This window comes from Acomys minous (assembly GCF_964271855.1).
Source record: "Acomys minous genome assembly, chromosome: 3".
Classification (NCBI taxonomy): domain Eukaryota; kingdom Metazoa; phylum Chordata; class Mammalia; order Rodentia; family Muridae; genus Acomys; species Acomys minous.
Genome location: NC_140485.1, coordinates 24,605,925 through 24,621,334, shown reverse-complemented (window position 1 = coordinate 24,621,334; position 15,410 = coordinate 24,605,925). Strand labels below are relative to the sequence as shown.

General features: G+C 42.2%; 1 protein-coding gene across 12 annotated transcripts in view; it reads left to right on the top strand.

Annotated features, from left to right (window-relative positions):
• The window catches only part of SEMA6D (semaphorin 6D), a 567,178-nt gene that overhangs the window by 166,256 nt on the left and 385,512 nt on the right, over positions 1-15,410 (top strand). The gene's annotated exons all lie outside the window — the stretch shown is intronic.

The window sequence follows — 15,410 nt, the reverse complement described above, 5'->3', positions numbered from 1 at the left end:
GACAAGCATTTTAACAGCCTTTCTGATCTATTTCCAAAGATTCACTCTGCATTTTCCCTTTCTGCTTAGATACTAGCATTTATAACCCCAAAGCCACAGCAAGAGTTACCTCTAGGATGAGACATCAGGAGCACTGTGCCAAGCTCTCAGCTTCAAGCCCCAGGCAGCTGCCCTCAAGCAGCCTGTGTGCAGTGATTCTGGTACAGGACCACAAAGAGAGGCAGGCAGCTCTGTCATCTGCAGAAGCTCCCAGCCACAAAAGCCTCACTCTCCAACAGTGCAAATGACAATGGTAGACTTGCCTGAATCCCCTTTATTGTACCCTCACACATCTACACTTTATTCCTGGCCACTCTTGGGGCATCATCAGTAGTTTAACAGAGGGCAGAAAAACAAGTATCAGAAACAGCCAGAGGCCAGATTCATCTAGTTAGTTAAAGATATTAGACCTTCTTTCGCATTTCTCTGCATTTAGCGTTTCTTTATATGACCCCAGTGAGATATCCAAAGAGAAATCCTTACAGGTGCTCCTTTTGACCCTTACAGTCCCAGGAAACATTCCATTTAGCCCATAAACACTGTGAGCTTTAATCTGTGAGTGGCTGGGAGGACAACTGTCATAAACACTATGGCGTAAAAGAAGCCAGGTGATTTTAACTTCAGTAATGGACAGAGAGAGCCATCATGGCAAAAAACAAGGTACTCCTTGAGTCTTTGCAGAGAACAGAAAATAAAAGTATACACAAGATCATCTTTGGGCACCCCTCTTGATTTGGAACTGATGACAGAGGTCCCGCTGTGTGTGTCTGTGACCCGTGTACTTCTTTGTTTTCAATTAGAGAAGACACTTAACATTGCAACTTCTTTGAATTGTGGGACACCTTTACAATACATTGAAATTGTCAGGGGTAAAAAATAACAGGTTTTTGTTTTGTTTCATTTTGTGATTTTTGTCTTAAAACAACAACTTAGAAAATTGCCTTGCATATTTCTCCACTACTGCTATTTCTTAGCTAAGCTTAGTGTGAACATTGAATCCCAGCCTGGCATCCAGGATTCCAGTAAAATTCAAAAGTGATCATTCTCCATTTGCCCCCAACTTTAAGACACTAATTATAAGAATGTTTTTTTATTTGCTGTCTACGGCAACCATCACTTATGTATTTTACTGTATGCATGACAGCTAGCATAGTGGAGTTCTATTACATTACTGGCCCCCTGCTCATGTACATGGCATTGCCACAAGAATAAGGGGAATTTTCATCTATGAAGAAAGCCTTCTAGAAGTGAGGTTCACTGGTTCATACTTACCTACATAAAAGTATCAAGCAGTCATCTCTTTTCTTGAAATGTTTGCTACAAAGTTAAGTATAAAACCACCCTGGACAAACTAAGCACCTTCTACAGAAGAAACAATGTTAAGCAAGTTTTATTGACTCAGCCCAGTGAGAGAGAGGCACCAAGGCACATACCTTACAGGTAGAAATGGCCTTGATTATGCACCCTGCTCAGCTTGAATCATCTGTCCATTCAGTACTTAAAAGTGTTTTTTATGAATAACATCAATGGGAAAATGACAATGGCAGGTGAGACAGGAAAAATGCGTGGTGGTGGTGAACCTCGATGAAGTAGTCATTAGAGAAGGAAGATGATACTGCATCCATCTGATGTAAAGGGAGTAGTTCCCGCAGCGAATTTGGGCAAGAGTTGTAGGTGTGATGTGACTTGGGGTTGTTCTGCAAAGGACTTGGATGCGGAAGCTGAGACTTTGCTTTGGCTTGCTTCAAGACAAGGCAAGACACTCTGCAGGATTTGCTCAATGAGTCTGGTGCCCACAAAATCAGCTTGTATATCATAAGAGCCCAGAGTTCCCTGAATCAATGTGGACTTTCATTTACTTCTCCTCTGGGATCCTAGTTCATGAAAAACCTAGATCCAATGGTTTCACCACAAAGAGTTGTGAGCATTGGGGAAGAAAGTCTGGAGACCCTTTGCAGTCTGCCCAATGCTCTTTCAATTATAACCGTGCCCTTGAAGTCCAACTTTCTGTGAGCTAGTGAAACACACTTAACTCTCACCTATGTCTTAATAAACTGTTATGTGGTAGACCAATTAAGCGCATGAATGAAGCCAATGTACCTGCTAGCCATCACTCATGAAAACTCTTCAATGCATAGAAACTCTATCCCCAATACTGAAACACCATTCCCAGCCAGTGGACTCACTTATGTTATTAATAACACTCCTCCACAGGGACACAAATGCAAGCATCTCCAGAATGACAGAAAGAACATGAGACCTGTGCAAAAAGCCGAGGTACCCTTCAGCACAACCGCATTTGTCCTGTCACTCTCGTTGTAAAGAACAACTTGGTGGCTCCCATGCACCAATGGGTTTAGAATGAGCATATCACTATGTAACTTATGGAAATTCTTGGATATCTGGGATGCATATGAAGCAGATGTTTATAGGACCTTGTGTCAAGATCATTTTTAGGGTTTTTTACTGAATTTTGTGTTTGATAATGGGCACAGATGAGGTATGTCAGGTTCCTATTTGTCAGGTGCTGTGTGGATGCCTCCCAAACTCTCCCCAGTGGCTACATCAGGACTGTAAATTAATTAGCAGCTCTGCTTTCCTGCATTCATAAATAGGGAACTAAAAGTTTGCTGAAGGCTCAGCAGTGTGTGTAAGGACACAGCTTATTAAGTGGTTTAAAAAAAAAAAACCCACACTCAAACCAGTGTCCCAGTTCCCACACGAGCTCTGATGACCTCTCTGGTGTGGCGAATCTGCCTGTGGCAGCCCTGCCTTTGTTTGTTTCTTTCATCTCTAGGCATTTTCCTCATTTCTTAGACCCGACTCAAGCTTTGGTGGTTTTTGACCTTAAAGCCGATGCTCAGTTGGCACTCAGGCCCTGGTATCAACTGTGCTCATGGTTGTCTCTGGGAACCACATTGCCTGCTCAAACTCAAGCCTGGGACCAATCCCAAGACCCCTCTGCTCCTCTAGGAAGGGCAGCATAGAATCTTATAGAAGCGGAGCTGGGCCTGAAGAAATAAATGCAAAGCAGAAGTTAGTTCCATATTTATTTTAGCCTCAAAATCCACACGACCCAAGAGCTCCCTGTTTCATTCACCTCCCTGCTTCTGTAGGACCGACCTGTTTGCTGATGTTATAGCTTACACAGCGCAAATCCGTAGGGACCCTCGGAGCCTCTTCGGTATACTGTTATCCATGATTAGGTAAATGTCACTGGAAAATCACCATGTATTTAGCGTTTTAATAAAACCACAATATTGTTTGTTTTGGGACCTCTGGTTCCAAAAGGCAAAGAAACAGCCACATTAAACTTTGCACCTAACCCTCCAGCAACTCCCTCCAGGGTATTTATAAATGTTATCCTCCTGCCACCCAGGCTCCACTTCCGCTAAACCGTTCCCCCCCCCCCCCCATTGCTAATTCCAGTCGATAATCATAGGTCCAGCCAGGGTCATTTTCAGGTTTCAGGAGAGAAATAGAATCCAGATTGTGTGTCACAAGAAACATAAGTTTAATTCCTAACTTCCAGTTCCTTGATGACAAGGTCACCAAATGCCAAACTTAGATCACAGTAATTCCACCAGGAACACACAGGCATAAAGTCCATCTCAGCCTTTATTTCCCAGCCTGACTCTCAAAGGACTGTGTGATACTCTTAACCTTACTGTTAAGCAATTGTTTGTGCATAACAGGGTGAGACACAGAAGCAGGAAGGAGTGCCTTCACAAGGACCACAGAGCGGCCCTAAGACACCATCTCAGTGCCACTCATACCTGCAGCAGGTGCCACATGGAGAGAGGAATACTGATGGACAAGGAGGCGCCTTTTGGCATCTATGTTTAATTCTTAATGTGTTTTAAAAATATGAATAAAATTACAGATGGCTAAAAAATTGTGACATACTCCTTTATTTGACATAGCACAGTGGCAGACATTAACATCATTTGTGACTGTGAGCAGTGTCTTTTCATTGAGTGTTGTTGTTGTTGTTGTTGTTGCTTTGAGACAGGATCTTGCCAGTAATAGCCCAGAGTGGCCAACAATTCACCCAGTTGGCCATGAACTTGCCTGGCTCTGAGTTCCCTTTTAGAGAAGATAGAAAGAAAGAAGTTGTATTAGATGACGGAGACCTGAGGTAGAAGCTGAGCTCATAGAGGATGGGATGGGAAGGAAAGAGATGGATAAAACACTGTCATCGTACTTTAACTGAGATGCTCGTCCATGTACAAATTGAATTTATCTTAATGGAACATGAAGAATAAGGTCTATATGTCTCAGTCTCTCAAGTAAATATTGGTAATTATCGTAAAATCATTGAACTACTATTATTATAAGGCTTCTTATTAAATTCCAGACCCTGTTTTATACAGGGTGGGGTTCTCCCCCACCCCTGCCAAAACCTGTGTTTCATCTGTTAGAAACGTCCCCCTAGCTTTTGAACAAAGAGTTTAAAAGGAAGAGCTCATCTTCTAATTATGGAAAAAAAATTGGCTCATTGCACAGAAATTTTTAAGCATTAAGTGTGGCCATCAAGAGGTCAAGGAATGACATGTGTGTGTGTTCCATTGATGGATACTTATGGCTGGCCCACAACAGCTTTCTGTACTGATGGCTGGCCCACAACAGCTATCTGGAGTAGCTTGAGTAAACCAATCCTATTGTGCCTACTCTGTCCCAAAGACTACTAAATGCTAAAACAAGAAACAAACACAAAACCTTTTATAGTGGCTCTAAATTTACTCATTGTTTGTAGTAAATATGGAGTTAGTGCCCTGTACCAATATATGCTGGATGGAGTTCACCTAAAGAATTAGAATACCAGCTAAGAGACCAGGAGACTGAAGAAGAGAAGAAATTCTATCAAAGTAGTATACTCATAAACAGGGTCCTTTACCCTCTGGTGATCTTTCCTTGAGACTTAAAGAGGGAAGAAAACCAAGAGTTAGGGTGAGGCCTAAAGCTTCTCCCTTCCTTTGGAGGATCCTCTTAGCAAGAATGGCTGTGCTAGAGGCTGAATCCTTAAACCTATAGACTCCCCCCTCTCTCCTCCATCCTCAGTGTCCATTTCTTCTCAGTCTCAGAGTTTCCCACATAGAGAAGCCACCATGGGTGTTAAAGCTTGCTCCACTTGCCTTCAGCACAAGTGACTCACACTGTCTTAAATGTTAGGCCTTTGACACTCGGCCTCTATCCTTAGACCTTGGATTGTTGGCACAAAAAAGGGACAGCAAGGTCTCCATTTTGGGTTGAACACTTAAGTGCCCTTGCCGTCAGAACCCTCCAGGTGCCCAGATGTGAGCATATTTTCTGAACGTGGTACTTGAAGCTGAGTGAGAACAGTGAAAAGACAACATTGGATCATAGCCCAGGCTGCTGTCTGCTTTCTTCTTTGCCATAGAGAAGTTCATAACTTTTCACCTCTACACTCACCGCTTATGTTCTGGACCATCTTTCTTATTTTAAAGTAACATCTCGTTGCTATTGCCCCTGTGAGATGAAACAGCAGATGGACCACAGTAAGAGTCTAACATTTAAAAAAAACTTAAGTCTCTAAGTGGTTCAAATGCTCTGAAAGCTCAAACTGGATAGACCTCTAAAGGCACTTCAAAGCAGAGTGTGGGAGCAGCACAAATGTGGATGAAAGTCCAGGAAACTGAGCAGATGTGTCCATGCCACACTGCTCTTAGGGAGAAGGCTCTCAAGTACATGTTGGTTGGCCATGGGGCCTCGTGCACACTCCTTGCACCTGACCCTCCCCCTTCCTTCACGTTCTTCCTTCATCACCATCTCTGTTTTCTTCCCAAAGCCTGTTTTCTCACCTTAAATGTACTCCTCTATTCTTATTCTCTCCAAGGATAGTCATTTGTTTTATTTCCTTTCCTTTAGTGTGCCTACTAAGTTACAAGGTTGGTGTGTATCTTGTACATTTTAGTCACATTATCTTATGGGTGAGTCAAGAGGAGGATGACATCATACCAGACCATGGAAGACTAAAAAAAAAAAAAAAAAAAAGGAAGAAGAATCAAACTCAGTTTCTTCCCATTGCAGAAAAAAAAAACTGGTCTATTGACCTAGTTACAGACCTAATTCTTAGAAGACAAAGAAAAGGATGTGGATTTACTTGCATAAGCCTGTTGAAAATTAAATGACCATGGACGCATGGCAAATATAATTTTATTCTACTAATAAGTTGTGTGGATGAGAATTTATAATGCATTGAAAATAATTTAAAAGACAATATCATTACATATTTATGCCCTATTGTATTAATAGGTATAAAATAGAGAAGGCAAATGCTGCTTTGGTGGTGGTGGTATGTGTGAGCCCAGGTGCATTCACGGTGAGGCTGAATCATTCAGGGTGCCTGTTATAGCCTTTCAGTTCTCTACTGTTTATATGAATAATCACGGGGTGTAGCCCATGTAAAGGTGGCATCTTGTTGAAAATGGACTTAATGCTGTCTTCAAATAGAATGCACCATTAACATGAACTCATAAAATGTGCATGTTTTTTAGAAGCAAATGGCTGGTAACACCTGAACATCTTTTTTCAGGCACATTGGCTTAGCAGTCAATGGACACATGGATATTGCATTCCTAGATACGCACATTCTGCTCATTCAGATCTTTCCTGCCCTTCCTTTGACAGCTGTCTGTCAAGTAACTACTCCTAACATCCTTTTATTATCCCGACCTGCAATCAACTATAGCTAATTCAGCCTGCTACCTGGTGCCAGTCTGCTGGTCACAGCCAGAAGTCCACATCAGCACCCCCACCCCCACCCCCACCCCCGCTGCCCCTCCAACATCCCCCTCCCCACAAACTGCCTTCTCCTCTTACAAACCAAATGCCAAATTCACGATGGAGATGCTGCATATAACAGTTGGCTCCATCACAATGTCCACCCAGCGGTTCTGCGAATGGTTGTTTATAGCTTGTGTTCAGCTTTCTGGCCAAGCAGTGGTGTCGCCTAAAATTGCTACTGTGAGAAAACCAAAATGCTACTTTGTAAACCCAGATTGTTCATCCAAGTTTTAGAAAACTGCTCTTCTTTCTGCAGAGCTTGCTAAAGAAAGATAAACAACTCTCCACAGACAATGGAAGCTAGGGACGGTGGCTCCTTACTAGGTTACATGTTGCTGTGGAGATGGGCAGAAATGTGTACTTAAAAGGTGCCTGTCTAGCTGTGAGGTAGAGTATGTTAAATAACAGCAGTCTCCACAGATCCCTCTGTTGACCCTGTGTGGATACATTGTGCAGAAATTAACCAGCCTCTGATTTCTCCCATGATGGAATCAGACGCATGATTTGAATATGAGGTCATCTATTGTTTCTCTACTGTAATGAGAATTTAAACAAACACTCAAGCTTAAAATAGCAATTTGGGTCCTGATTTCTGATGATCAGTGACCTTATTTTCCACTATATTCCTTTTCCCTTCAGCCTTTCGACTTCTAAAGTATCAATATATGAAGAGAAATTGAAAGCCCAAAGATATGTGGCATTTGTATCTTGGGGCAAAATATAATCATAAATAATGTATTTGACTTGCCTAGAATTATTAAATTTCAAATGAACAAATTAATAATAAAATCTTTGCAGGAAGATAGTAATAATCTAATTTTCCATTTAGCCTGAACTTTGAATCAAATATATAACTTATTCAGTGATAATAAATTTATTTCTTAATAACACAAAATGATTTCAAGGGTTGGCTGTCAGATTGGAGCCATCAGGAAATAGGCCCAAGTGGCCTCATGGGGGAAATTCAGTAATTCCTAGTAATGCAACGGGATGAAAACCGTAAGTGATGGCTGTCACACTGCTGAGTGTCTCTGGTACAAGGATAGAAGCTGAGGGCAGTGTGTGGAGTGGGGAGCCTAATGGAGACTTCAGAAGCAGAGCTCAGCAGTCCTGTGTGGGGAGGAATGTTGAGAGCATGTGGAAGGGTAAGCAATCCCTGCAAATGGGGACGACTTACTCAGACAGTGGGATAAGGTACGAGTGCAATCCTCCCCCCTTTATGGAATCAGCGTCTCCAACAAGAATGGCTGCACAAAGGAACTGCCTAAAACAACTCCTGTTTTCATTTCACCCTATCTTTCAACTTCAAATCCTTTTTCACAACGCCAGAAACAGGAGGCATTTTCTGAACACATCTGTCTGTTTGTCTATCTGGTGTATTATCCCTGAGAACTGTGCTCAATGAATCCAGACCTGGTTAAATTTTATTTTCTATATCACACACTTATGTGAATAACAGAAACCACCATCACCAGGAAACTCTGCTATGACATCACAGAATTTAATGAGCTATTCATAACCTAGTCAGAAAGTCTGTCCTGCCTCCTGGTGTTGCTGGTCTTTAAAAAGCCACAATAATAGTGACTATCAATGTTAGTATGCAATTGATTAGAAGGGATGCCATAGGAAAACACACCATTCATTTTTATATAAGTACTTCTGATTTATTTTTTAAATCATTTTTTAAATTTAGTGTGTGCATGTATGTGTGTGCATGATTGTGTGTGTGTGTGTGTGTGTGTGTGTGTGTGTGTGTGTGTGTGTGTGTGTTGCTGTGTTGCTGTGATGAGTGTGTGGATAAGATCCTGTCAATTGGATTCTGGGGACTGATCAGTCAAATTCAGGCCATCAGGATTGACTGCAGGAGCCTTCTCACTAACTTCAGGGGCATTGTTTTTAGAAGATAGAAAGAGTACAAGCAACTGTATTGGAAGAATCTCTTTTGATAACTGTAACCAGGAATATAATGTCCAGTGCACTTTCAGACCTTTGAATTTATGAAGACCAAGACCCAGCTAACCATGAGGAAGAGGAAGAATGAAGACCTTTCTACCATGCTATTGACTAGTTTTAGTCTTTTGCATTTATCTGACCAAAGTTTTATAGATTTTAGTGTAGGAATAATGCATTGAGAAAATGGCTTCTGTCTTTATCCAAACTGCAACTTGCAAAGAAAGAATATATCTATGAATTTAATATATTCAGTTTAATGTCTAAAATAGTAGGCTAGTTAAGAAGTCTGGATTAGACATATAGCCTGTTCAAGGCCAGCATAGGCTACATGAGACTCTGTTGAAGAAGAGGAAGAGGACTCAGTGGGTTGTAGAGATGGTTCAAAGGTTAAGAGCACTTCCTACTCTTCCAGAGGACCTGGCTTTGACTCCCAGCATCATATGACAGCTCACAACTGTCGGAAATTCCAGTACTGTAGATTCTGATACCCTTTTCTGGACTCTATGGACACTGCACACATGTGGTTCATAGACATACATTCAGAAAAATGTTCACACACATAATATTAAAAAATTTAAAAAGAAGTCTAGATTAGTCTCAGTGTATAAAGTACAGCCATCAGCACAGGAGGAAGCTTAAAAACAGACACAGCAGCCTTTGCCCTAGAAATACATGCCTATTACATTTATGGAGAACAATCTAACAATCTAACATTGAAAAAGCACACACTTGGCGATCTAAGAACCACCCTTGAGAGGGGAGATCTTGTGCTAAATGTGCTAATGACATTTCAGGCAGAGGCAATTAAAATACATATGAAATTAATGAAATAGACCCTCCTAGAAGACACAGATTCTGAATATGTTCTTGAAAATATATGTTGGTGCAGAGAAATTTTAGATATTAGTACATCCCATAACCACAGACATGAAATGGAAAGATTTCCACAGAGAGAGTCACTTAGTGAGTAAATCATAGAGACACCTCAAATACACATTTAATTACTTGGTCAACCAAAAGTGAATATTAGAGAAGGGAATCAAAACATTTGGCGCATTTGAGGCATTTTGTTTTAATTTTAAAAACTTATAAGTTTGCATTGTTACAAGTTTCGAAAGCAGCTGCACAGAGCTTTCTTTCAGATGAAGTCTCTGTTCTTGCTGATGACCTTTGCATCATTCTTAATATCCAGGTTCACCTCCTTGGAAGTATTACCAGAAATCTGAGCTCCTAGCAAAGCAATATGAGCTGTGTCCTGCTGGCTCAACCCTGTTTCCCACCCAGACTGCTTGTAGCCATGTTCTCTATACAAAATTTGACACTGTAATCCTTCAGAATCAAGTTTTTTTTACAGCAATAAACTTTGCCTAGTGTACTAATTACTTTTATCACTAATGTGATAAAATGTAGCCCCCCCCCAAGGAAAAAAAAACAATTTATAGAAAAGGAAAGTTTTATTTGAGCTCACAGTTCAAGGGCGCAGACTGTGATGATGAGAGATCCAGACAGCATGACTTGCCACTCTGCATCAGTCAGATAGCATGGAGGATGCAGAATGCCTGAGATCAACTCAGACTAAAGCCTGTGGAAGGGAACTAGCCACGTTTAGGGCGGAGCTTCCCACATCAATTAAGCTAATCTAGATAATCCCTTACTAGCCTGTCCTGAGGTTTTGTTTCCATGGTGACTTAGACCCCATCAAATTGACAGTCGGAGTTAGCCATCATGCCTAGCAACACAAACTCTCTTCATGCTTCGTAAGGCTATTAGATGCTTTGTGTTTTGAGAGCAGACGTCTGTGACTCACAGATGAAAATCCACGCAGTCAGAGAGTTCACTGCGTAGAAGGTCTGGCTTTGAGTGATATGTGAGGACAGTAGGCAAGGATGGGCAAACATTCAACATCCCATCACAATAGCTATTGTAATACCAAGAAGACAAACGCTCAAGGGTGCTGTCAGGCAGAGCAGTCAATTGAAAGCCACTCCCAGTCAGGAGCGCTGGAGGTCATCACAAACCACTCACAATTCAGTCCCTAGCAATGACAATTCAAATGCTGGAAGCAGATAGCTAAATAAGCTGCAATGAAAGGAAACATCATTGTGGCCAATATACATAAGAGTTTAGAGTTATGAATTAAGCAAGGCTGAAGCTGCTAGCCTAGTATGCTCAGGGCCAGAGGTTACTGCTTGTTTGTTCATCTGTTTTTTGTAGATGTTACAGTTGAACAGCTGGTTCAACATGGATGCAGCAGAAAAAAATGATTGTGTCTATAAGACCAAGATTGTAGATCGATGTAGACGTATAGTTTCCGGGGAGACCCATTTCAGGTCATCCATGGGTCCACTGGAAACTTGAACAATTCAGCTAGTGGTATCGTATTTGTGTCTGTAGCTGAAAATGGCCACTAGGTATTATTTCCATTTGAAGGCAAAAGAAAAGGCACAGAGACCTTTTTCTATAGAGAACTTATCACCTTTTTCAGTCACTACAGTAACGCCTGTGAGATCGGCCGATAACCCAATATAATTCATGACTTAGTTTTGAGAACTAGCCACATGAGTCTCTCTGAGATTCTAATGAAAGGCAGGCTTTCTGTAAAGAGTGGCTTTCAAAGCTGTTAAAAAGATTTTTAAGGTCACCTATCAAAGAAGCATCCCGGTGTTTAGGTGGAAAAAAAAATAGTAGAGGAAAGACAGATCAACATTGTGACCACACTTTAAAAGAAAAAGCAAATAAATTGTAAGTAAATGAAAAAGAATATCATGTGAATATAAAGTTTGGGGAAATTAGTTATAACTTTAGAATTTGGCTGTGGACTTGTAGCCACGGTGACTAAGTCTTCGGAGTGTTAACTGATGAGATAGCAGAGTGTTGACCACAGATGACGCCTTTGCTTTCTGCCTCCCCTAAGGCCACTCCATAAAGGTGCACTCAGGGTTGCCTGTGGGCCAATCTCTGTATTAGGTTAGGGAAGCCCCAAAACCTTGTAAGTGACGTGAAGATATTTCACAGGATCCACCTTGTTGGTAATGAAAATGAGGGAGAAAAGCTTAAAGTGTGCCTACCTCTTGCCATCAGCAGAACAGCACTAGATCAGTGCAGCAGAGAAACGGGACTGAGTTAGACCAACTATTTTGCAAATAAACACGATTTTTAAAAAGCTGTCTAGTAGCCGGGGCCCCTGGGGCTTCTTGGGCTGTGACGGATTTCTGTGAAAAAGTGTCACAAAACAGGTCAACAAGCATTTTCCGAGTTGTCTGAGACCAGTGCGTGCTGCAGGAAGGCTCAGATGGGATTTGTGGCATGGCTAAGATAGGACTTCTGCCCTTAACAGCTCACAGAAGTGGGGTGAGAGAAAACATAAATCTAAGGGAAGCCTGACTGTGCTAACCCTTGCTGTAAGCATTTGTCAGTGAAGACCAGTGACTTGGACTGGTCCTAATTTTTACCCAAGATGATCTCTCAACTGTGTCTGTCTTGAAGGAAGCAATGGGTTTCCTCCCAGCCTTCTAATGTGTATAGCTCCCGGATAATTGGGTGGTCCTGCTTAGGTCTGCTGTTTAGGGAAAACACTATTCTTTAGGATCAAGGGCAAGGATCTCACTTATCCCATCCCCTTCTTCCTCTATGCTCATTTTGGAAAGAGTTGGTGGGGAAAGTCTTCCTGCAAGAGCCAGATCCATCTTGGTGATTCATTAGCTCAGATCTGGACATTTAGAAACCATGGCAGGAAGCCAGAGAATAGCACCACTTGGGAAAAGTTGAAAACAGACACTTTTTTACCAGTCTCCAGGTCCTCCTGTGTTCAGGCTGCCAGCTGATGCCTAAGGTTGTGGGCAGCGGTAGCCATCAAAGAGTTGTTCACAAGTGGTGCTGGCAGAGGGCTGTGACGCACGGCACAGTAATGCATAATAATGGTGCCTGTCCCTCGGTGCTTCGTGCTCACCATGGGTCAGTGAGATGAGTCCTTTCCTAGAAGGACATACCGAAGACATGGTGAGCTAAGTAGCATACTCGTCCCCATCTGGTAAAATAATGATAACTGAAGCCCAGGAAAGTTACCTAATGGCCCAGGTTTACACGACTAGAGATATGGCTGGTAGCCAAACTCTTTCTGGTTCCAAGGGCAGAGCTCTGCAGCACTAGGCGGTACTGAGTGGTCCTCCGCATGTTACCTCCGGCCTCAGGAGCATCTCCAGGCCTCTTCTGCTCCCTCAGAGCCCCGCACACTCACACACATAACACAGCCGCTCTCACAGAGCCTATTTCTACTTCTCACTTACCATAGGTTCAAACATTGCTGGTACCCAATTTCATTTCTGTCTTGGTCTTTAAATTCTTTTTAAACACCACGAATTCCAGAGATCATTTACAAAGACTAGCAAGATTTATGTGGTTTTTTCCCCCCCACAAAGTTGAATAGACAACAGCCGGCTTTCACATGAGGTGCCCTTGAGTGACAGAAGTCATATTAAAGAAACGGGAATCCCTAAAAACTGCACACGCATATAGCAAAGCATTTTTCTGCTCTTACTCGGATTAGGAAGGGAAGAGATCCGCAATCTGTGTTGTCTTTTTGGCTCTAAGTCATCAAGTGGCCATTTGTTTTGAGCCTGGAGGCTTGGTTTTTTTTCTCCATCGCCCTCCTCCTTTTTGGGCTACGACTCGTTCCATCTGTCAGACATTCCTGCACGTCTTTGAAGGGCTTTCTCAGCAAGCTGACCTCAGTGGGTTCCATCAACCCCACTTGCTTGCACATGCTGTGACTCATTTTCACTAATTTGGGGCAACGGGCCATGAGCAGGGGCCAGCGGAGACCCAGCTGCCTGCAAAGGACTAATCAGCTACCAGCTGTGGCTTGTGAGGTTGTCTGCGTGGGCAGCTCCAGATGTTTCGACGCCTCGAGCCCGGAAGTTCCTCCCTCCGTTTCCTCACCTGAGGTTCTGCTTTTGAGTAAGCAGTGTGAAAGCTGACCTCCCCAGCCATGAACGAGTCAGGCTTTCATTGCCCAAACACACATGGGAGTGTGGAATTTTCCCATCCGTCTATCTCAAAATTAACTATAAATTACCAACCTTTTGCAAGGAAAGAAAAAGAACTATGTTTCCTCTCATCTTGGCAGATCATTTGTTGTGGGGTTTTTTCCCCCTCACCCCTCCTGCTTTTCTTGGGTATATTTGCAAAATGAGTGAAGGCTGATTTCTAGCAGGAGATATTTCATGGCTGAGTTTCTCATCAAGATGATAAATCAGAGTGGGTGCCTGAATAATTACATTCATGGAGCTGGACTGTAATTTTTTACTGCAGAATTCACGAGGCAGTGTTCCGACTCATTATATACAACAGTTTTCATAACTCATGCAAATGCTACACCCAGCTTTTGGATAGATAGAGGGGTATTTTTAGGGATTTTCATCAATACTTAATAAAGCAATTTGTACTACAAACAGAACATTGTGATAAAGAATTCAAGAGTAAGTAAGTGCCATTAAGTCAGTCCAGGGCTCTGCAGACCTGCCGTCTGACTATAACGCCTCCATACACAGGAACACACATTTTGGCATCTCTTTCTTGGTTTTATGCTGAGCCGCTCTGCTGTGAAGGCGGTGGTGGTCTTTGCTCTGGGAACTGGGAACAGAGAAATTCATTCTAATTTCCATAACCAAATTGCTAGGTGAATTTGTAGAAACTCATTTCTTTTTTGTTTCAATGGAGAAAAGAAAGCACTACCTGGCCTCTACTTTCCTGACATAATTTCTTACAGTGTGCGTTGGCTTTGACAGAGAAATGTATCTTGCATTTATCTGTATCTGACACCAAGCTTGCGAGCCCAGAGGTCATTACTGTTTATGTGTTTACACTCCTGTCGGGAGTAAAAAACTCACATATGTTAGAACCTCATCCACAATAACCAGAAAGGGATAAAAAAAAAAAAAGTGGCCTAGAAAGTGAAGATGGCATGGGGATGACACCAAAGCTGAGCCCTATGTAATGGCTGTTTGCTTCCACTGGGCACAGAACGTAGCCCCTTGTTTCAGAGGAGTTAAGAGGAGGCAAACCATATAGCACTCACTACGTGAGTAAAGTCTTTGGTCCAGAAAGGAAATACTTGAGAATAGAATTTAGTCTACAAGCTTACATTCAGATTAAGGTGTACTATAAGCCAGTTATGTGGCAGCAGGCCAGTCATTTAATTTCTCTGGGCTTCAGGATTTCTTCGCTGGAAACCAGATGTGATGGTATAGACCTCAGTGGCTGCTTATGAGCATTAAATGGATACACAGCATATGTGGAGCCTGTAGCACAAGGCCTGGCATATGGTGATAGGACGTATCAGTAAGTCTTGATGCCATTGACTTCAAGGGGCTCAACATCTGGTAGAGGAGTTCAAACATCTCCATAGATCTCCATAATTTAAGATTAAATAGCCTATATATCCTAAGAAGAAAGAAAGGTCTGAGGGGTAACATTAAGAGGAGCTAGGCAGGGAAAAGCATCAGAAGAATCTTAATCCACACCCATCAAGGAGCAAGTACCAGCATGGGATTAAATTAGGAGTCTTTATTAGAGGAACTTCCTGTCCACAATAATGAGGAAAAAGAAGACTA